General features: G+C 45.6%; 1 protein-coding gene across 2 annotated transcripts in view; it reads right to left on the bottom strand.

Annotated features, from left to right (window-relative positions):
* Nucleotides 1–23,247, bottom strand: part of LOC147420741 (protein EI24 homolog) — a 78,131-nt gene extending 54,884 nt beyond the window's left edge. For both annotated transcript variants that reach the window (XM_086504156.1, XM_086504155.1), the window contains exon 1: nucleotides 23,179–23,247. The gene's annotated coding sequence lies outside the window, so the exon portion shown is untranslated. The remainder of the gene's footprint in view (nucleotides 1–23,178) is intronic.
* Between the last annotated feature and the right edge of the window lie 1,158 nt (nucleotides 23,248–24,405).

The following is a 24,405-nucleotide window of genomic DNA, read 5'->3' as shown; positions in this document are numbered from 1 at the left end:
ATAGGTAGATAGTTCTTGAAGTTCACCAAGTAGCATCTTGCAACCTGTCCCTTAACTTTTACATGTGCAAAAGGCTCTTGCCTCTGCAAACGAGCATAATTCCATAATACTGTGATGTACCACCCACGACCAAGTAAGCTCAAATTTCAAGATGATTTACCAATGCGTCATAGAATCCAAGCAATCGCCTCAGAGAATAGGTGAGCAGCGTGCCACCTGGCAGAACCACGTCACTCCCGCAGGAGATCTAGTGGCCAATCTACCACCGTGAGACCTCTCCCTATCTCATCTTGGTTCATACTTTCAAACCCTATAAACGCAGCAGAAAATCATCCCTAATTTGATCACTCTTTGGCAAGGCGAACATGCCGAATTTTCTGCCTATCCTATGAAGAGAAACCCTCTTCCTTGGTGTCAGTCATCCTGCCAGTCATAGTGTAATTCCAAGTTCCTGTACTCTGTGTCTTCACCCAAAACAACCGAGGCTCACTTCTTGAGGAAAAAGTGATTGATATCTCGGCAATGGAACCTTGAAACCGGCCCGCGTGGGACGGTAGGCTTTGGCTTTCACCCAAAATTCTTTACTTTAACTTTACGACACAAAGAAACTTCACAAATAAGCCTGTGACTGGAATTCAACACTTCAAGACAAACCATGGCCTGGCAGCTAGAACGCTACCAAGCAGATAACGACACCCTGTTGGCCCCAAAGACTGGCGCCCCTTTCGATATTTCTTTATTCTTATTATACTTGAGAAAAACCTGTAAACTTCCACAAGATGTCCCACTTTTATCGGGCTGAAATTCCTCTACTCCAACCCGATTTTGGCAACATAACCACAGTAGAAGTCTCCACGGACAAAAACCTAAGCAAACATAGACTTTCCACGCACTTTAGAGCTATTTGCAAAACCTGGTGAGAAATTGCAAATCGCTGAATTCTTTGTTTTGCGCTCCTATCCGCGTGCAGATCACTTTTCTAGGTAGCCCTCGAGCTCTCGCACCTGTAGGGTCACTTGCCCCTTGAATTAGACGAGATTCCTTGCGGGAAATCTCTCCAATTTGCCGCTTTTGAGTTAATTCCCTAGTTTGCCTCTTTTGAGTTAATTCCCTAGTACCCACAACTTATAAGTGTCGCGAGGGGCCTAAATGACTTTGAGCTGAGCATAGACACCCTTTTACTGCTCGGATTCCAGTGCCGACTAGCCCGACCAACTCGTGGTGACCTGCCCTTCCTGACTGCAGGTGAAACTGTCGGCCGTCGGCCGTTTCACACTGGCCACACAATGTCCGATCATTTGCAACTTCTAAAAGAGGGTCCCAAAAATTAAACAAAAATCATCGAAAAGAAACCAACAACTCAAGTTAGCAATTGCCACGTCCTCGTGACACGCACAATTCCAAGGACTTGGCAAGCTTTCAAAAAAAATCATCGGAAAGAAACCAACAACTCAAGTTAGCAATTGCCACGTCCTCGTGACACGCACACTTCCAAGGACTTGGCAAGCTTTCAAAAAAAATTTACCCAAAGTTATATGGTTTCTGACATCTTCCTTCAGAGTGCAACTTCTGGCAGAGTGGGGAATCCTGAAATGCTTGCCATCAAAACCCAAGCAGATTATAACTTGACATTTCTCGACATCTCTCAGTAGATGTCTCTTCACGTGCAGATGACCTTGGAGGTCTAGTGCGATTGCTATCTTGGGACTACCATCGCCGCCAAAGAAACACTATCCGTCCAAGAGTTGATGGACTATGCTGTGCTCGGCTACGACCTTATGGAATGAACCTAACCCTAATTGTTCCAGGATGGAAAGTAGGTCGACTTTTCAAGCTCGGCTAATGTCGAGATTGCTTTTTAAGTTTGAATTTTGTTTGAGAACTTGTTTGGTGATCTTGTTTGAAATGAATGGTATCTGTTATGAACCTGTTTTGGTGCCGATTTAAAATGTTTCGACTCTGGTTTTAATATTGGTTTCATTGATTGGTGATTTTCCTCCCGGGAGGAAAAGTGAGAAATATTGTTTTAGTATTGTTTGAACCTCGGAACGACGCAGGCCGATGCATGGGGAGCGTTTCGTTGTATGCTAGAAAACCTCCGAACGACGCAGGCCAATGCCTGAGGAGCGTTTCGTTGTATGTTTGTAAAATAATTGTTGTTGTGACTCCCGGCCCGAACCTGTATGGTTATGCGGGAGGAGTATTAAGAAGTCTGAGCAGTGGTTACTCTCAGCCCTCCAAACAACACAGGCTACGGTCTGGGGGGCGTTTGGTCGTAAAACGCCTCTATATCTTCCGGCCCGGACCTTTTTAGGTTGGTAGGAGTGATGAGGGAGTCATTGATTATCTCCCAGCCCGGACCTTGTTAGGTTTTGCGGGAGTAGTGTTCATCGGCAGCTTTATGTTTCTATGTCTTGTAACATGCATATGTGAGCATTTGTGTTGCATTGTGATGTGCCAACCACTGAATATTCCTAATTGGATGAGATTGCCTCGGTATGTAATTTTAGTGCATCAAAACACCCGTGGAAGATCGGTGCAGTCTGGGTGTGATGGCTAATTTCACTACGCCGGAATATCAAGAGTTCCGATTTGGACGAAAGGAGAAGCTAACTCCTTGATCAAAAGAGTCGAAAGGAGAAGCTAACTCCTTAACAAAAAGAGCAAATTGAATGTCCCTCGGAATTTTTTTTTAGCTAACTTGAGTTGTTTTGCAAACATGTTGTAATCGCGGACGATTACTCTCTTTCAAGAAGGAGAGATATCACAAACTGCTGACGTGTCAAAGCCCTGAAGAATGGAGCCAACTTGCAGATGCCGACAGCCCTACCAACTTATGGGGACCCCGTCCGATGGGGCCCCAAGTGACATAAATATTTAGAATAAAGCAGGACCCGCACCTAATGACATGGCAGATTTCCGCAAATTGTGCTGACATGTTGACGTGGCAGGCTGTACGGAATTCTGCATTTTGCGCTGACTGCTGATGTGGTAGCTATACGGATTTCCGTAAATTACACTGACAACTTTTTGGCATTGCTTTTGGACCAAGAGATTTTGAGTTTGAAGGCTTTTCATGTAAATTGCTTTTAACAGTTTCACTTTCGGATTGTCCATGTTCAAGGACAGAAGAGCTTGGTGGCAGATGCTTTGTCTCGGAAGACGCTAGTCTTGGCTATTTCCATGATTTATCATAGAAGCTTCGAGGACATGGTTGATCAGTACGCCACAGATCCGGATTTTTCTAATGTATTCACTCGAATACAGAATGGGGAGGTAGTAGCGGGATATTCCATACGGATGGCTACTTGATGAAGAAAACAATGTTGTGCGTCACACAGCCGTTGAGGGAAAAGGTTCTGACTGAGTGTCATTGTCCGTCCACCTTTTACGGGTCACTGCGGCATCGACACCACCTTGAAAGGGTTGGAGCGTTACTTCTTTTGGCCGAGACTCAAGAAGGATGTGGACGACTTTGTACGCAGTTGCTTAGTATGCCAAAAGGTCAAGTTTGATAGGCATAAGGCACAGGGATTGTTGCAGCCTTTACCCATTGCACCTGCCCCTGGGAAAGTATTGCTACCGAAGGTGCTCCGAAGGTTCCACCCTACCTTAGCACAAAAGATACATTTTTGAAGCCAACCAGTACACGAGGGACTTGGACACTGCATTTGCCAAGGTTCGGGAGGCTTTAGCGAAATCTCAGGAACGACACAAGAAGGCAGCAGATCGACACCGTTGCAATTTGAAATTAAAGGAAGACGATTGGGTGCTCTTACGTTTTAAGAAGGCACGCCTAAGAAAGAAAAAAGGAAAAGGAGCGGCTTTTTTCAAAGCTTAGCATGAGGTATTATGGCCCTTTCCAAATAAAAGAAAAGATAAATGATGTCTCCTTTAGACTGAAGCTGCCCGATACTTGGAAGATTCACAATGCTTTTCATGTGATTCTATTAAAGCCTTTTAAAGGCGATGTGTTCGATGATGGGGAGCCTGATGAGCAACCCAAAGTGGAGGAAAGCGAGGAGATACTCGTTCCAGAACAGATTTTGCCACACAAGGACAGAAATATAAAAGGTAAAGTGATTAGGCGGTTCTTGGTTAAGTTCAAAAACTACCCTGCATTGGATGCGAAGTGGATGGAGGAGGAGGACCTAGCAGATACTCCTCAGATTTTGGAACTTTACCTTGAAGCATTCGGTTTAGCATAGTTTACTTCGATAGAACCCCGACTTCAGCAAGGGTGAATCTAGTGCAGCAGGTTTGCACAAGAGGGGAGTCACTCCGCTCATTTGTCAACGAATTACCCCGATTTTGAATAGAGTCACTGATGTCCCCTTTGGGTTTCAGGGATACTAAAGGGCTAAGTAGTATTCTACTGTATGCCTTTATAACTGGAATTTTCGAAAATGAAAATGATTGATTTGTACTTGACTTGTTTGAGTGCAGGAATTGAAGGATGAAATGACTGCAGCACTTCGGTCTCATAAACATTGGCCGAGGCGGGGGCCTGGTGTCACGAGGACGTGGCAGTTATTAACCATGTCACAGAGATGTGGCAACTGCTAACCTTGGTTGTTGGTTTCTTTCCAATGGGGTTTATTTTATTTGTTTAAGACCCTCTTTTTGAAGTAGCAAAAGGTCGGACATTGTATGGCCAATGTGAACGGTAGATTCACCCGCAGACGGGAAGTGGTCGGCACTGGAATTCGTATGGTAAGAGGATGTCTAGGCTCAGAGCAAGATCATATAGGTCCCCCCGTCGCACTTAGCAAGTTGGTGGATACTAGGAAGTGAACTCAATTAAGGCATAAAGTCAAGGTGGGACTACCAACAAAAAGTATCCAACAGTTGGGCCACATTGCACTTTTGGATGCGGTCCCAATGAGGATAGATGGTCAGAAGACCAGTGGGAGCCCAACGGAAGCATCTCCTAAAATTTAGGGAACTGCTATTTTGGGCCACGAAATGTGTTCGCGTCATTACCTTCGGTATGACTAGGGGAACACTTTACAACTCTGCCGCGAAGTCAACTGACGCACCAGTTGAGATATTTTTAGCAGGGAAAGCCCAAACTCGGAAACTGGGCGACGTGTCAGCTTGTGAGCGATTCTGCCACTCTGGGAGGCAAAAACGAGTTGCATATCATCAAAGGGGGCGCCATTTTCAGCCACAGGCGGATTGCAACAGGTACAGAAGCTATGGAATGCTTACCTTGCCCTCTATGCACAGTATGGTGACGGGAGTGATGCCCCGCACGCTACATACTGCTCTCTTTCTCCCCTACGTGCAGTTATGTGATGCCCCACAAGAGGGCTACTCATTTGACTGATGTACAGTTGTGTGGGTTCATGCTTTTGTGCTGAGGCAAGAGCCTCCTTGAGCAGGAACAGGGGTAGCTAATTGCTGCTCCAAAGCAGGCACTGGTGAGGGTCATAACCTCACCGTACAGGTGCAAAATCAGCGCTGTGTATGCGCTGTAATTTGACTGTTTTTCAGCCATACGGACGCCAGGATCATTGGGAATCGTGCCCCACTGGCAAAGGACAGTTAGGGGACTGTTTGGGGCTGAAAACAGGGCAAAAACCAGTAAATACAGCGTGCTGAATTTACTGTTTTTGGACAGGAATCAGAGGGTATACATCAGTGCAAGCGAGTTCCAGCAGGGGAATGGGTTTCGCGCAAGTTTTGGGGCTGTTATGCTGCCGAAATTTGGCCAAATCAAATGGTATCTAGGTGGATACACGTGAAGGATTCCCAGGACCTTACCTTGTAATTTACCCTCCTAAAGAATAAAGAAATACCGAAAGGGGCGCCAATTTTGGGGCCTACAGGTTGTCGGCGTCTGCTCGGAGCATTCTAGCTTCCGAGCTGTGTGTGTGATTAAGTGTTAATTCCCATTACAGGTTCTCTTTGCAAAGTGCTCTGTGTGTGTGTATAAAGTAAAGAATTTCGGGTGAAAGCCAACGCCTACCGCCCTACGGGCCGGTTTCATGGTTCCATTGCCGGGATATCAATCACTTTTTCCTCAAAGAGTGAGCCTGGATTGTTCAGGGTAAAGACACACATTGCAAGAACGCGGGGATTACACTATGGCCGACAAGGGGAAGGGAATTATGGAAGAGGGTTCCTCTCCAAAGGACAGGCAGGAGATTCCTATGGTTTTTGAGATTGGCGAGAGCTCACGGCCACGTCAGTCTGTACCTCCTGTCAACGTGAATGTCCCTCCAGTAGTACAGGGCTTTATGACAGGGCAACTTGAGGATGATGCGTTTAAGACTCAGTTAGTTGCCGCGGTGAATGTCTTATCGCAGCTGGTGCAGAATCCGAGGTTTATGGAATTCTTGCAAGCGCCACCAGTGCAACAGCAAAATAGGCAACCTACGCCGCGTACGGAGCTTGTTGAAGCTCAAGCCCAGGTACTTCATGAGGCGCAGGAGGAAAGGGAACACTCGCATGTTGCGGAGTCGGGGGCTCCAAAGCAGGTTCCTCCCGTGCTTGAACAGGTGGCTAGAACGCCTATTCCACAGGTTATGCCAGTTCAGCCCGCCACCTTTCAGAGCCAGCATGCTGTCTTGAATGGACAGGGAGCTGGATACCAGGCTATGCACTCAGTTTTTCCACCACCCACGGTACATCCTGGGTATTTCGGGGGTGGATCAGTGTTCCAAAGTATGGCTGGTTATGCGTCTGGAAGTCAGCCGTACATGCCAGGAACAGTGTTCGGGGGTATGCAAGGCATCATGCCAAACCCCATGTATGGTACTATCGGCATGCAGCAAGGTTTCCACGGCAACCAGGGCCAGTTTGGGGTGCCACAGGGTCATTTTGGCATGGCTGGTTTTTCTGGACAGCAGCCAGATATCGCACCTCTGACGCAAAATGTGAATGGCCAACACGTGCCGATCATGCCTAGTACAGTGCCCATGTTGCAGACCATCCCATATGACAACTTGGGGGCACTAGAGAAGCCAAAGGCTTACAAAGAAGGTGGTGCAGCAGTAAAGTTCAGTACCTTCAGTGGTTTCGAGGACAAGACAAAGGCACTCACTTTCCTCCAGCAGTTTGATACAGCTTATGCGGGAGGGAATTTTACAGAGGCCTCGAAGGTCAGGAAAGCTGCCACTTTCTTAAAGGACAATGCGCTTACATGGTGGACGACATTGTTAATGCAAGGACAGGCACCCGCCACTTGGGTTTACTTCAAGCAAATGTTTGCATCTGCTTGGCTATCAAATGAATTTGAAGCCGATGTCCTGACAGATTGGCACCAGCTTACGGCAGCTTCGTGCAAGAGCTTGCTGGAGTACAATAGGAGGTTTTGTAAAGCATTACTCTCAGTGACCTCCTACAGATTTGTGCCACTGACAGAGCAGATAGAGAAGTATTGTTGTGGGTTGCCTAAAGGGCTTCGCGATTACTGTACAAAGAATAGAGTGGCTACCCTTACTCAGCTTATGGAAGTTGCGAACACTGGTCTTGCCCTGTTGAAAGGAGAGGACAGTGGATTTCCGAGCAGTGATAAAGGAGGGCAGCAAAAGAAAAATTCAGCGAAGAAGCCCTTTGTGAAAACGGCTCCTGATGCGTCACAGGGGTCAGAACAGGCCACCAAAGACAAGGATTCAGCTGGGACTTCTGGAGCGCAGGCAAAGAAACAGAAAAGGAAGCCTTTTGTGCGCAAGTCGCTCGAGGAAAAGAAGGTCCTAATGGCTGAGAACAAATGATTTATATGCGAGCAGCCTGGTCATATTTCTATCAATTGTCCACAAAGGAAAAGGCCAGCTGACTCAGAGGATAAAGAAGACCAGAAAGGCAAGAAGCCTAAACCCACGGCAGGTTTAGTGCCAGACATGGTGGGTGACAGACCCAGCACAGATGCCAGTGAGTTATGCAGGGCATGGGGTAAAGTTAGAGATCAGACGGCACTCATCTTCTTTGATCCAGGTGCCAAAGCCAACTTTATCTCACCAGAGTTAGCTATGAAGCTCGGCATCAAAGCTGAAGAGATGGGGTACACAGCAGAGGCAGGGTTGGCATGTCCTGGCCACTCAGAGTGTGTTACTCCCATCATTGGAAAACTGCGTCTGCATATTCAGTCGTATGTGGACACTGAAGAGTTTTACATCATGCCGCTGGAAGGTTGTGACGCCTTGTTGGGGATCCCGTGGATGTTCCGAGTGCATGGAGTCTTGGATGCCTACAACAAAAAGATCACTGTACAGCATAGGGGCAAAACTCACATCTTGGATGTAAAGCTTAAAGGAGAGTCAGTCCCTATTGTATCTGCTTCTGCTATCACTTCTGTAATAAAGAATCATCTTTCTGTGTACTTGATTTTTGCACGTGATGTCTCAGATAGGGATCAGTCAAATTTATCTGTGTTAGATAAAGAAAGGTCAGCATTTTTGCAAAAGTTTAGTGACTGTTTTTCTGATTCATTACCGTCTCAATTGCCGCCAGAGAGACCTGAGGACCATCGGATAGATTTGGTGCCAGGGTGTAGCCCACCAAATAGACCTCCCTACAGGGTTAGTGCGGCGCAGCAGAAAGAGATTATGGGCCAGGTTGAGGAGTTATTAGAGAAGGGGCTGATTCAGCCTAGTTCTTCACCCTTTTGCTCCCCAGTGCTCCTAGTGCAGAAGAAGGACGGCTCATGGCGCATGTGTATTGATTACCGTGCGTTGAATAAGATTACCATCAAGAATAGGTTCCCTATTCCTCGCATTGATGATATTCTCGATCGTTTAGAGGGTGCTGCAATTTTCAGCAGGATAGACCTGAAGAGTGGGTACCATCAGATTCGTATAAGCCCAGAGGATGTGCACAAGACTGCGTTTAGAACGGCATTTGGTCTTTATGAGTTTCTAGTGATGCCGTTTGGGCTAACAAATGCTCCTGCCACGTTCAACAGAATGATGGACCGGATTTTCCGCTCGCATCAACAGTTTGTTGGAACATTCTTCGATGACATGATTGTGTATTCGAAGAATGAAGAGGAGCATAGGCGTCACTTGACCATTGTGTTCGAAGAGCTGCGCAGTCACAGGTTACTTGTCAATCCTAAGAAAAGTGAATTCTTCCTTGAAGAGATCCACTTTCTGGGCCACATAGTCTCAAAGGATGGTGTTAGAATGGATCCCGCAAAGGTCGAAGCTATCAAGACATGGCCAGACTTGAAGACTGTGCACGATGTCAGAAGCTTCTTGGGATTGTGTTCCTACTATAGAAGGTTTATCAGAAATTTTGCAGAGATAGCATCGCCTCTTCACGCATTGCAAAAGAAAGAGGTCACTTTCAGATGGACCCAAAAAGAGATTTCAGCTTTTAGTCTCTTAAAGGAAAAGTTGACTTCAGATCCAGTTATTGTTCTGCCAGATCTCAGGAAGTCATTTGTGGTCCAGTGTGACGCGTGTGGCAGTAGCATCGGAGCAGTGCTAATGCAAGATGGACGGGTAGTAGCCTATGAAAGCCGAATTTTGCAAGGGCCAGAGAGGACTATGCAAGTCTATGAGAAAGAGCTCTTGGCCGTGATTCATGCGCTTTCTAGCTGGAAGCACTACCTCTTAGGTGTTGATTTTGTTGTCCAAACAGATCATCAGACCTTGCGATACTTCTTGACACAGTCAAAGTTATCCGAAAAGCATATGCGATGGGCAAACATTCTTTCCATGTTCCACTTCCAGATTATGCATGTGGAAGGCAAGAAGAATGTTGTGGCTGATGCGTTATCAAGAAAGCCACAAATTTCAGCTGTGTCAATTCCTTATCATCATGAGTTAGATGACATGAAGGAACAGTATACTGCTGATGAAGATTTTGCAAGGATCTTTGAACAGTTACAAGAGGGGCAACATCATGAGCACTACCTCCTCAGAGATGGTTTTATGATGATGCATGGCAAACTTTGTGTCACTAGGCCATTGCGACATAAGGTCATGGAAGAGAGTCATGTCCCACCGTATGCAGGGCATCGTGGCATTGATGCAACAGTTAAAGCGGTAGAGACGTTCTTCTATTGGCCTACCTTGAGGAGAGATGTGGATACCTTTGTGCGAGCATGCATAGTTTGCCAAAAGGTCAAGTTTGACAGGCAAAAGGCACCAGGGTTGTTACAACCACTGCCGATTCCGGATAAGCCATGGGAAAGCATTGCTATGGACTTTATCTTTGATCTTCCAAGAATGCCAACAGGGAATGATGGTATATGGACCATTATCTGCAGGTTCAGCAAGCAGGCCCATTTTATCCCTGTCAGGAAGAAGATAAAATCTGATCAGATGGCACGCTTGTTCATGTACAATGTGTTTAAGTACCATGGTATGCCACAATCGATTATCAGTGATCGTGATCCTCGCATGACCAGTTTGTTCTGGAGAGGATTGTTTGAGAACATGGGTACTACGCTCAAGTTCTCGTCTTCGTTTCATCCACAAACTGATGGACAGTCAGAAGAGGCCAATTCTACTGTCTTAGATCTGCTGAAATGCTATGTGTCAGATAATAAGGGCAAGTGGGAACAGTATTTGCCTATGCTTGAGTATGCGTACAATAATACGGTGCATTCGTCTACTGGCAAAGCACCTTTTGAAATTGTTGAAGGCGGCAAAAAGGTTCCTCCCATTTTGCATACAAAGGACAAGATCTTTGAGGCAGATCGATATGTTGAGAACATGGATGAGATGTATAAGAAGATTAAAGTTGCCTTGGACAAGACTCAGGCAAAACAGAAAAAGGCTGCTGATCGTCACCGTCGTGAATTGTTACTATCACCTGGTGATTGGGTTCTCTTAAGGTTCGAAAAGGCAAGGTTAAAGAAGATGAAGGGCAAGGAACGGCTGTTTCCTAAGCTCAGCATGCGTTACTATGGGCCTTTTCAAGTGCTTGACAAGATCAACGATGTGGCTTACAGGCTGAAATTGCCTAATGCGTGGAAGATTCATAATGCGTTTCACGTGAGTCTTCTAAGACCCTTCGTGGGTGATGTGCCAGAAGATATGCCAGTTGAGGATCAGCCAGAAGTTGAGGAACTTGATGAGATCCTGGTACCTGAGCAAGTTTTGGCACATAAGGACAGAAAAGTTAAAGGACAAGTTGCAAGACGCTATTTGGTGAAGTTCAAGAACTATCCGCCTATGGATGCAAAGTGGATGGAAGAGCATGAACTGTCAGAGTCACCAAATGTATTGCAGCTTTACCTTGAAGCCTTTGGGTTATAGCCTACTTATGCCCCAACCCAACGTGTGCAAAGGAGGGGTAATGATAGAGCTAGTACATCAAATGTACATATGAATTCAGTGCCATAGATGGAAATGGCAAAAGTATGAAGGCCTCATTAAGTCATTTGTATCTATGTATGTTACGACCTTTCTTGCGGATACATGCGATTATAAAAGAGTGTTAATAGCACAAGATCATCAGTGGCGTGTATTTATGGTATGCAATCGAGGACGTTTGCGATTTCAAGAGGGGGGTTTCAAGAGGGGGGTATGTCACGAGGACGTGGCAGTTATTAACCATGTCACAGAGATGTGGCAACTGCTAACCTTGGTTGTTGGTTTCTTTCCAATGGGGTTTATTTTATTTGTTTAAGACCCTCTTTTTGAAGTAGCAAACGATCGGACATTGTATGGCCAATGTGAACGGTAGATTCACCCGCAGACGGGAAGTGGTCGGCACTGGAATTCGTATGGTAAGAGGATGTCTAGGCTCAGAGCAAGATCATATAGGTCCCCCCGTCGCACTTAGCAAGTTGGTGGATACTAGGAAGTGAACTCAATTAAGGCATAAAGTCAAGGTGGGACTACCAACAAAAAGTATCCAACAGTTGGGCCACATTGCACTTTTGGATGCGGTCCCAATGAGGATAGATGGTCAGAAGACCAGTGGGAGCCCAACGGAAGCATCTCCTAAAATTTAGGGAACTGCTATTTTGGGCCACGAAATGTGTTCGCGTCATTACCTTCGGTATGACTAGGGGAACACTTTACAACTCTGCCGCGAAGTCAACTGACGCACCAGTTGAGATATTTTTAGCAGGGAAAGCCCAAACTCGGAAACTGGGCGACGTGTCAGCTTGTGAGCGATTCTGCCACTCTGGGAGGCAAAAACGAGTTGCATATCATCAAAGGGGGCGCCATTTTCAGCCACAGGCGGATTGCAACAGGTACAGAAGCTATGGAATGCTTACCTTGCCCTCTATGCACAGTATGGTGACGGGAGTGATGCCCCGCACACTACATACTGCTCTCTTTCTCCCCTACGTGCAGTTATGTGATGCCCCACAAGAGGGCTACTCATTTGACTGATGTACAGTTGTGTGGGTTCATGCTTTTGTGCTGAGGCAAGAGCCTCCTTGAGCAGGAACAGGGGTAGCTAATTGCTGCTCCAAAGCAGGCACTGGTGAGGGTCATAACCTCACCGTACAGGTGCAAAATCAGCGCTGTGTATGCGCTGTAATTTGACTGTTTTTCAGCCATACGGACGCCAGGATCATTGGGAATCGTGCCCCACTGGCAAAGGACAGTTAGGGGACTGTTTGGGGCTGAAAACAGGGCAAAAACCAGTAAATACAGCGTGCTGAATTTACTGTTTTTGGACAGGAATCAGAGGGTATACATCAGTGCAAGCGAGTTCCAGCAGGGGAATGGGTTTCGCGCAAGTTTTGGGGCTGTTATGCTGCCGAAATTTGGCCAAATCAAATGGTATCTAGGTGGATACACGTGAAGGATTCCCAGGACCTTACCTTGTAATTTACCCTCCTAAAGAATAAAGAAATACCGAAAGGGGCGCCAATTTTGGGGCCTACAGGTTGTCGGCGTCTGCTCGGAGCATTCTAGCTTCCGAGCTGTGTGTGTGATTAAGTGTTAATTCCCATTACAGGTTCTCTTTGCAAAGTGCTCTGTGTGTGTGTATAAAGTAAAGAATTTCGGGTGAAAGCCAACGCCTACCGCCCTACGGGCCGGTTTCACCTGGGAACATAAAGCAAACTAAAAGAGTGCACTGCCCAGTTGTACGACGACGTAATTCACACCGGCTCTGCTGACGTGGCCAAGCGTACCGATTTTCGTGATTTGCACTGACAGTGCTGACATGGCACTGTTGTACAGATTTCGGCAGATCGCGCTGGCTACTTTTGGGCTCTTTGCTTTTGAGTGAGAAGCTTTTAAGCTTAATGCTTTTGGGGCTCTACTTTTGGGCATCCCTTGTAAAAATAAATAAGCCTCAGGTGCTCACTTCTTTGGGCATCTGGATGCAAAGACTAAGAGTGAGCACCCCGCTCTTGTACTTAGCACACAGATTAATATAAAAAGAAATACCAAAAGGGGTGCCAGTCTTTGGGGCCAATAACTCTTGGCACGGAACTATGCCGCGCTGTGTCGTCTTTTGTGAACTGTTTTGAAGTGAATCTCTGCTGTGTCGCGGTAGAATCTTGACTTGGGGGGTCCAAGTTTGTTACATAAGCCTCCTTCCAAGAGAGACAGATCACTTGAAAAACGGAAGAGGGTCCCATCAGCCTCCAAAAAGTGCCACTATCACTCTCTAGGATCCCAGTCCAGATCAACTAGAGGCTTTCCCTGCCATATTCACAATCTTCAAAGCCGTACCTCCTCTCTGTAGTGAAAATAAGGTCAACATAGGAGCGCCTCTCTAAAGAGCCCACCACTCTAACAGGCTGCCAATGTACATCTAGCTCCTAATCAAGGGGCACCTCACATTGAAACTCCAATGTGATGTGACAGCCATGATGGCCTGTCTGTGCAAAGTTAAACATTAGAGTCCCCTGCGCCGCAACGATCGGGTCTCCGAAGTTAGGGTCGAAAAAGGCCCACCACCAGCCGTATAGAATGTGGTGCCGTATTGGGTGTTGAACTCCTCCATTGTAAGCTCGTTGCGCTTGTTTAGCACAGATTGCAACGCCTTTTTGTACTTCGTCTACATCATGAAATTGGTTTATTAGTTATTAGATCTACTTCATGTTGATACTAAAGGTAGAGGTAACCAATGCAACTCACCGCATATAGAAGTTGAGATAGCACGATTAGAGGAACCTTGTACCAACGCCTACGTGGCCCTCCACACCTACTGATTTCGGCATCTAGTTCTCGCTGCAACCACCCGGGCACCTCGTCTTCCAAACCCTTAAGTAATGTGTCCATACTAGCCATGCCCCTTGCTCTCACCATACACAACATGTTTATGAAGGATGTCTTTACATAACCTTTTTCGTTCCTGTGCCGAAAAAAACATTCACCAAAAGAAATCTCCAAAGTGGTTATTTTGTTGCTCGAAATTTCTCTAATATAGTTGCGCTTATCGATTCAAACGTGCCACGACAGTGGGAACTTCTCCTTCATTCTCCTTAGTGACCTTGACCATGCACGTCTCCAGACACCAATGGTACTTAGGGTTGTCTCTATGCGCTGCCACAAAGATCCACTAATATCAACGAACAATTTTTCTTCTCCACGTAACATTGAGCGAAACAATATGGTGCACCTGTATCGATTTTCGCGTTCCATGCCTTGAGAAGGTGACTTTTATCCCATGTGTACAACATCTTGCCTTGCACGTCTCTCCACCCTAACTTTTGTAATTGTTTTTCGAATTCCTCGTTTAGCTCCACCCACATTCTCTTAATATCGTCACTTACTTCCACTGGGTCTAAGTATGGGGTATTTAGGGAAAGCATGAACCTAGCACGATGTGGAACATACCCAATTTAAAGAGAATTCTAACGCTAGATTGTTGACTCGATCAATCACTAGTCGTACAGCTGGATGAGGTAACAAACAGCATAATGGCACCGGTGGCAACGCTACCTTGCGAGTGATCTACATAGCAATGACAGAAAAGAAGATCTTAATGTAGATTGTTTTGTGAGTGTCAGATGAGCATTCTACTTCTACAAAAATAACAACCTCTAGGCAATGCAATGTGTCATCAAGTAAATACCATTTCAACTGGGCTTCTCTGTAATATTGAAGAGTCCACCATCTTCATCCCCTGTGTCCTCTCCTTCCCCATCATCTTCACTCGAGTAGTTGGATCAGGGACTTCCCTCTTCGATGTTGCCGGTAGCTTAGAATGGGATTTTTCCTTGCCAATAGCCTTCACCGGCTTCTCTACTTTTTCTTTCGTAGGGTGGACTTCTTGTTTTGTGCTAGTTGCAACCTTCTTCGTAACAGTTTTGCCCTTTTTCTTTGGTGGCTCCCAGCTAGGGTCGTTGTCAAATGCAAATATAACCCTATGTGCATGTGGACAAGCTACTTCAGGTCTAGGGTTGAGGTCAGCTTAGGAAGTGTTCTAGCACCTTTGCGAGCCTGTGCGCTTAGGAAGTGTTCTAGCACCTTTGCGAGCCTGTGCGCAGGCCGTGCATGTCCAAGCACTTAGAGTAGTTGCATATCCTCTGGTTGCACATAGCATGATCATCAGCATTACAGTCAGTAGCCATCATAAGCATTTTACAGTGCACAAAACCCATTTTCCCTATTTTAGCCATTTTTCACTTATTATTAATAAGTGACTTTGTTGAGAAACTGGGTAGGGCATTTTTTATAAGTTACTATATAAGAAAGCTAGTGCTAGCACTTTCTGGCAGAAGAGGCAGCAGAGACCAAGTATCCAGCAGTGCACCTTCTCAGCAAGACCGGCAGGATTACCTAGCGTTTTTCAGCCACCAAGACCACCCAACATTTTCTGCAGCAGATCAGCCTTGGCGTTTTTGCAGCAGAGTACCTAGCGTTTTGCAAATTCACAGATCAGCCTAGAGTTTTTGCAGATACAAGATCAACCTGGCGTTTTTGCAACTTGCAGACCAACATCAGCGTTTTGGAAATTCCCGGCGATAGAATCAGCACTAGCATCAGCATTTTGTACAACCCCAAACCTCACAGATCTCACCCACCTGCAGCAGCAGCAGATCCTCGCCGCACGGTCAGATCAGCCAGCGTTTTCAGTTTCAATCCGCTATTCGCAGATTTCAGCATCTACGTTTTCAGCGCATCGTCATCGCGTCGTCGCCATCACGTCCTCGCCGACATAGTGTCAGAATTCAGCAGATTTTCAGATTTCAGCCCCTAGCGTTTTCAGATTTCAGCCCGACTCGTCGCTGTCATCATTGTCGTCGACATCGTCGGCAAGTCCATTGCATCTAGACCATTGTACCAAATTTGTGCAATCAATAGCATAGACCTCTCTTGCCATAGAGAGGGGGGCCCTTGGAGAAAGGTTTGACAACATTCTGGTGTTGTATTCTTCTCTCTCTCTCTCTCTCTCTCTCTCTCTCTCTCTCTCTCTCTCTCTCTCTATCAGCACCTTCATTCACAGTGTCTTTCACTTTATTGTGATTATTTGCAATCTCTCACTAAAGGAACGGAAGGCTCTCCCTTCCGTAAGTAAAAAGAACCCTTGAACGTTTTCAGATTTCAGCCACCAAGACCACCCAGCGTTTTCTGCAGCAGATCAGCCTTGGCGTTTTTGCAGCAAGTACCTAGCGTTTTGCACATTCACAGATCAGCCTAGCGTTTTTGCAGATACAAGATCAGCCTGGCGTTTTTGCAACTTGCAGACCAACATAAGCGTTTTGCAAATTCCCGGTGACAAAATCAGCCCTAGCGTCAGTGTTTTCTATTTTCAGCATTTAGACTCCGCAAGTACAGCCCCAAATCTTGCAGATCTCACCTACCCACAACAGATCCTCACCGCACGGTCAGATCAGCCAACGTTTTCAATTTCAGCCCGCTATTCACAGATTACAGCATTTGCGTTTTCAGCGCATCGTCATTGCGTCGCCATCCTCGCCGACATAGTGTGTAGATAGCAATTTCAGCCCCTAGCGTTTTCCCGTCTCGTCGCCGTCATCATTGTCATCGACATCGTCGGCAAGTCCATTGCATCTAGACCGTTGTACCAGATTTGCGCAATCAATAGCATAGACCTCTCTCACGATAGAGAGGGGGGCCCTTGGAGGAGGGTTTGACAACATTCTGGTGTCGTATTCTCTTCTCTCTCTCTCTCAGTCTCAGCACCTTCATTCACTTTGTTGTGATCATTAGCACTCTCTCACAAAAGAAACGGAATGCTCTCCCTTCCGTAAGTAAAAGGAACCCTTGAACACAGTTCGGAGCACTCATCTTGAGCAAAGTTCAACATTCACTTCCGCTGCACCTTACATTGGTATCAAAGATTTGGCAGTGTTCTATATAACTCAAGAAAAGAACCACAAAATTTTTTGCTTGTTGCGGTCGCACGTAACCCAAGTCCACTTGGGCGTGTCGATTCCTAATCGTGTTTTTGAAGAGTGACAAGTAACCCAAGAAAGGAGGGCTTGTCCAATCTCCCCTTTTTCCTCTTTTCACTCATTGAGAGCGGACCGTGCACTTAGCGGCCGGCCAATTGACGTGAGGTGGAAAAAAGAAACCTTGGTGTGAGCGTAAGGCCACCAAGGGGTGAGCCCGCAGGAAAGAGTAGAGCTTGGGTAAGAGAAAAGCCTTCTCTAGCACAGATTGCAAGCTAAAGAAAGACCTCGAGAACCTCAAGAACTCGAAAACTCAAGAACCAAGAACCTCAAGAACCCAAGTTCCTCGTGGACTTAAGTAGCAAGAACTCTGTGTATGGTCATCAGCCAAAGCGGAATGGATACTTTGCGTAAAAGTGATGAGCATGGAGGTGGTGAAGAAGAATTTTCCCCACCGGGAGGTTTTTCCGACCCTCCCCCCTCCCTATCTATGACAAGGGTAAGTTGCACCAAATCCTATGGAAGCTTTGGTCAAGACGATGATGGACATGATGTTACAACAAGAAGCGCAGCGCGCCACCTTGGAGCGCGAGCGCGAAGACAGAAAGGCAACCTTGGGCTCCCGAGCGTGAGCAAGCGCGCTTGGCGGCCGAGGAAAAAAAGGCAATCTTGGATTGCGAGCGTGAGCAAGCACGCTTGGCGGCCGAGGAAAGAAAGGCGACCTTGGATCGCGAGCGTGATCAAGCGCGCTTGGCGGCCGAGGAAAGAAAGGCAGAATTGGATCGCGAGCGCGAAGAAAGACGGTTATCCTTGAAGAGTGAGCACGAGCAAGCGCGCTTGGCGGCCGAAGACAGAAGGGTAGCCTGGGAGCGTGAGCGTGAGCAAGCACGCTTGGCGGACGAAGAAAGACGAGCGGCCTTGGAGTTAGAGCGTGAGGCGCATAGAGACCAACGCACGCAAGAGTTCGTCCTACAGGTACTCACCTCGAAGCCCGAGCCGGCCAAAGATGTTGATAGTTCATCAAGTAGCACAAGTAAAGATTTGGACTCCAACAACCCCGTCACTGAGAAGTTGACGTTCAGTAAGTATGACGGTAAGATGGATGCTAGTGTTATTCATTCTTGGTTGCATCAATTTAAAGCTTATTTTGCGACAACTAAGAAGACAGGGAATAGCAAAGTTTTGACGGCAGCCATGTACCTTGCCGGTGATGCCATTAATTGGTACCACGCATGGCAAGAGGCACAGTTGACCACGCACCTAGAGGAAGCCGAGGAAGGCGTGCCTTTTCCTTCAATTGGGCCGACTTCCAAGACAAGCTCAAGGCGCGGTTTATACCACCTCAGTACCTAGCGCGGTTGAAAGACAATCGGCGCAGTCTCAAGCAAAATGGTATGCCAGTTATGTCTTTCTCTAATTGTGTTTTGCAGCTCGGCACACAATTACGCAAATCGGATGATGAGCGCAAAGAGGCATTTCTTTTTGGGTTGGACGATTATATCAAGTTTGATGTAGAAGTCTTCGACCCCGTCGATCTCAACAAGGCAGTAGCGATTGCTCTCACACAGGAGATGAAGCACAATAAGGGAAAGCCTAAGAAGAACGAGTCTTCTCAAAGTACCTCTCAGACTCCTCAGAACGGTAAGAATGGTAAGAACGGTAAGAACGGTAACTCTTCTAGCCAATCTTCCTCTAATCCTTCGAAAAAGCACACTCACAATGAATCTAAGGGTAAAGCTAACACACTTGCTAAACCTAAGCTCGCACCAGATGAAAAAGTTGCACAAGGAATCATAGGAGGATACATCACGGCAAAAGAACAAGTCATTTATTCTAAGGAAGGTCGATGTTATCAATGTCACATCAAGGGTCACATTAAGAAGACATGTCCTAAGAATGAATCTAACGAATCTAAAGAGCCCACATCCTCTGTTAATGCCATAAATAAGAACACTAGTGTGTCCCAAGTTTCTCATGATCCTCTCAATGATGAGTCTCTCATGAAGTGTTATGGCCATGTGAATGGTCAACACATGGTGGTCTTGTTTGATTCTGGTAGTATGCATGATGTGATTGGTGACTTTCTTGTCGGAAGAGCCCGCTTGGAGGTTAACAAGACATCTCCTCTTGAGGTGTCGGGCTTCGCTCCCGGTATGGACTCTCTCATTACACGAGAGTGCCTTGATGTGTTATTCATTGTTCAGTAAGCGTCCTTCCATAGAAAATTTGTAGCGTCTCCTCTTTCAGGATGTGATATGATTCTAGGCATTCGATGGTTTCGTGACATATCCCTCTCATTGATTGGGCAGACAATACTCTCACTTTCAATGCCAAATAACTCTCCCATTGTCGTTCGTCGGGAGGAAGTTCTTCATTCTTCACCTCTCATTTCTAATGTGCAGGCGAAGCTTGAAAAGAAAAAGGAGAAGGAGACTCTCTCAGTCTTTTCTTCTTCAAAGCAGACACACATGTTTTGAATGATAAAGATGTGATTGTTCACAAGGATGATGGTTTAGATAATGGTTTTTCTCGTAAAGCTAACCTCACGATCTTTGCTCTCGAGTCGAGGTCCAAAGAACCCACTCATGTGTTCACATGATTAGTCAGCACGCATTGTTCGAGTGTTTCATTCTCGACGGTTTCTTGTATTTTCGTCACACTCTTTACGTGTTCCCTTTTCATAGGCATGTCGTATTGTACAATGCACATGATTCACTCATGGATGAGCACGGATGTATGAGGATGACTCTAGAAAATACAAAATGTTTGCATTCAAGGAATTCACATTCCATGTCTCTTCCTTGGTATGACACAGTCTCAGAAAGAGCACAAGAAAGATTGTCCATCAAGCAGCGGCATTTTCATTGTGATTTGCCACAGTTGACAGATTTAGAGCAGAAAATCAAGTTTTGACCCCATTTTTTGCGTGTGTTTGGTGAACGGCTTGGCACTCCGTCACTTTGTTCATCTGCATTGCATGCACAATCTTTTAGGAAGACTAGTATTTTTCCAGTCACTCTACATGGAATGGGTATGATTATGATTTTATGTTGGAAATGGTTTCAGGAACTTTCCTCCTCGGAGATTCTTGATGAGGGTGGACCTACGTCCATAGCCAAAGTTGGAGCATTGAAGCAGCCACAGATCTCTTTATGTCGCTTTCGGCGTGGCCCAAAGAAGCAAGCATTGCGGACCTTCATGAAGTTCAAGTATCGCACGACCCATGCATCAGAGTGGGCCGGTGAAGAGTCCTTCCCAGGGTTCCAAACATTGTTAGCGATCTCCCTCGACACCATACAGTTCGGTACCAATACCTCACTTTAAAAAGGAGGGGTGCACATCTAACCCTATGTGCATGTGGACAAGCTCCTTCAGTTCTAGGGTTCAGATCAGCTTAGAAAGTGTCTTGGCACATTTGTCATAGTCACAAGGGACGCATTCCGGGACGGGAAACGGGGGACGGGGGACGGGGCTCAAATGAATTTTTAGTGTAAAAAAGAGGACAGGACGGCAAGCGGGGACAGAAAAGTGGAGACGAAAAGCCCGTAAAAGGGCGTCCCTTGTTACTATGACCTTTGTGAGCTTATGCGCAGGCCGTGCATGTCCAGACACTTAAGAGTAGTTGCATATCCTCTGGTTGCACACAGCATGATCATCACCATTACAGTCAGTAGCCATCATAAGCATTTTACAGTGCACAGAACCCATTTTCCCTATTTTAGCCATTTTTCACTTATTATTAATAAGTGACTTTGTTGGGAAACTGGGTAGGTCATTTTTTATAAGTTACTATATAAGAAAGCTAGCGCTAGCACTTTCTGGCAGAAGAGGCAGCAGAGAACAAGTATCTGGCAGTGCACCTTCTCAGCAAGACCGGCAGGATTACCTAGCGTTTTTCAGCCACCAAGACCACCGAGCGTTTTCTGCAGCAGATCAGCCTTGGCGTTTTTGCAACAGAGTACCTAGCGTTTTGCAAATTCACAGATCAGCCTGGCGTTTTTGCAACTTGCAGACCAACATCAGCATTTTGCAGATTCCCGGCGACAGAATCAGCCCTAGCATCAGCGTTTTCTATTTTTAGCATTTACACTCCGCAAGTACAGCCCCAAACCTCGCATATCTCACCTACCCGCAGCAAATCCTCGCCGCACAGTCAGATCGGCCAGTGTTTACAGTTTCAGCTCGCTATTCACATATTTCAGCATCTATGTTTTTAGCGCATCGTCATTGCGTCGTCGACATCGCCGTCCTCGCCGACATAGTGTCAAAATTCAACAAATAGCAGATTTTCAGATTTCAGTCCCTAGCCTTTTCACATTTTAGCCCGTCTCGTCGTCGTCATCATTGTCGTAGACATCGTAGACAAGTCCATTGCATCTAGACCATTGTACCAGATTTGTGCAATCAATAGCGTAGACCTCTCTCGCCATAGAGAGGGGGGCCCTTGGAGGAGGGTTTGACAACATTCTGGTGTCGTATTCTTCTCTCTCTCTCTCTGAGTCTCAGCACCTTCATTCACAATGTCATTCACTTTTGTTGTAATCATTTGCACTCTCTCACTAAAAGAACGGAAGGCTCTCCCTTCCGTAAGTAAAAGGAACCCTTGAGGACATTTTGGAGCACTCATCTTGAGCAAAGTTCAACATTCACTTCCGCTGCACCTTACAGTCATCATCTTTTGTTGCTCGGGTTACTCGTTTGCTTTCAACAACTTCGCTTTTTGTTCTGCACTTTTTTTCTGGAACCGTTGTATTTGTAAACAATCGCAACAATTGTTATCATTATTTGTTATTAAGCAACTATGCTTACCTCTGCTCCAATGCCCTTTGTAGGAGGTCCTGAAATGTCTAGTTTTTTAGAGCCTCGTGAGACTTCGCCGATGGCTCGTAGAGCGATAATGCTGAACCTTTTGCTCCTGACGGTTTTCCCCCTTGTTCTTTTGCCTGAACACAGAACAGTGTCTGTTAATGAGATCGTATAGAAAAGTCTCCAGTAGAACTAAGACTTACCAAATCTTTTATCGGTCGGACCACAACAATGCCCACCGCTGCACCTAACGTGCACACCTCATCATCGATCGGTGATACATGTGGCAATGCCAGACCCGGGGTTGAAGCTAATTTGACGACGATCCCTAATGTGCCTCTAGGCAAGTCTCTTACATGAAGATTTTTGTGGGGTAGAGACTGCATCACTGTTCCTTTGCCAGCTTCCCTTCCCTTGCTTAAAAGGACCACGTGCTTATGCTTGCCAAAGGCCACAGTTGCACGCGCCATCTACTAACCACCAAGAAATTTTGTAAGCGCATCACAGTTGACATACATATCAACAAAAGCAATGCAATAGCTCCTAGAAAGCAATAGCTGTCAGTTCGGTCAGAAAACCAAGACAAAGTTTTTCTTGTATTTATTTCCCATTAATGTATGGTTTTATATTCCCTAACTCCATAGAGGAACCCGACCTAAACACTATAGACAAAGTGCAAACTTACACCAACTAGGATAAAGAGCAAAGATCCCTCAAGCTTTAAAGACTTTCCTAGAGTGGATTTCAAAAATTCCCAAAATGACCCTTCAAAATAAAAAAATTCATAGTTTTTCATTAGAAGACTGATTGTCTATCATGCAAGATGCTCAAACTAGAATTCAAGTAGGCTTTGGAGATGAATTGCTTCATTATTTTTAGAATAATTGCCTATTTTTGCTAGATAATTTGTGGCAAATTAAATGCTAGGAATTCAAAAGCGGATCTCAATTATCAAAAAGGAATAAAGATTAAAAAATCTTCCAACATTCCAACCAAAATAAATACAAGGGTATTTTGGGAATTTTCGAAATTTGAAGGGTATTTTGAGAATTTTCACAAATTAAAGGGATATTTCTTGGTAATTTTTCCTAAAATCAAACTTTCTGAGATTGACCGTTATCAAACATAAAGTGACTTACTGTTTCACCCTGAAAAATGTGACGTCGGATAGCTTCCTCGACAAAGTACTCCAACGCCTGATGGCCGCTTCAACACTCGTGGACAATATGTCGATGAGAGAGAGAGAGAGAGAGAGAGAGAGAGAGAGGATATGAATACCGCGCGCGCGAGAGAGAGAGAGAGAGAGAGAGAGTCGCTCTTTAGAGGAAAAAAAAGAATATAACCATGTGTTACATTTTCATTAATAACAAAGATGCTACTCATGAGCATTTTTTTCATTTTTCTATTGTCTACAAGTCATTGTACTAGCTGATGGTACTGAGTGTAGAAGGCCTCTAGCAGGATTAACGGATGTATGAAGCTTCCAAAAGCAATAACTAGCGAGTTACCACAGTAATAACTGACAGTGTACAGTCAGTTAGACACCAGTTCAATGGCCTCTAAATAGGACCCGTTACTCATTTTGTACAACTTCTAACTTTCTAGAATCCTTAAGACGCTTAGATTCTTAGCCACTTGTACTCTTTGAATCACCTTGTAATCATTTGTTGCGCTCTCGATCTCTCTCTTTCTGTAATTCCAAAGCCAACAGAGACTTATCAGTTGTATATGATATTTTGAATGCAATCTCAGTTCCAGTCTCAATTACAGTATCTCGTGTTTTCTATTCCAATATTCTGTCTTTTCAGTCCAACATTCTGAAGTCTTAGTCTGAAGTACTATTTGAGTCTGACATCTTTAGTTCTAAGTACCAACCTAGAATAGTTGTCTGAACATATCCAGCTCATCCATTTTGGCGATCACGATGGTTTGAGCTAAGTTGCTCTAGGACATGCAAACTACCTCCCAATCGGTATTAGAGCTATTGTATGTCCACAATGCCACCTAGAACGAGCACAAGAGGTCGACGATCAGCAACTCGCTTTATGGAAAACCAAGAGAGGGTTAGCCCAATTCCAGAGGAGACTGAAGTAGGTTCTGAAACTGATCCACACCCTAGGAATGAAAGTGAGGTGGCTCCAAGAGGGGGCACTGCTGACAAATTAAGGGATTCACAACATTCCAGTCATTCCAGGAGTCAGAGGGCTGAAAGGGTTGCAAGGAGAAATAGGTCGCATAGATCACAAAGTCAAAAGCAAACTGATGAGAGTGACAGGAGTCAAAAAACTCATCGCTCATTACACAAGGAAACCAAGAAGACAATAGAAGATACGGTCACAGAGACAGAGAGAGAGAACTGTGAGGCT

The sequence above is a fragment of the Adiantum capillus-veneris genome, chromosome 28 (genome assembly GCF_014529385.1).
Source record: "Adiantum capillus-veneris isolate H3 chromosome 28, ASM1452938v2, whole genome shotgun sequence".
NCBI classification, from domain to species: domain Eukaryota; kingdom Viridiplantae; phylum Streptophyta; class Polypodiopsida; order Polypodiales; family Pteridaceae; genus Adiantum; species Adiantum capillus-veneris.
This window is presented reverse-complemented; position numbering and strand designations above follow the sequence as displayed.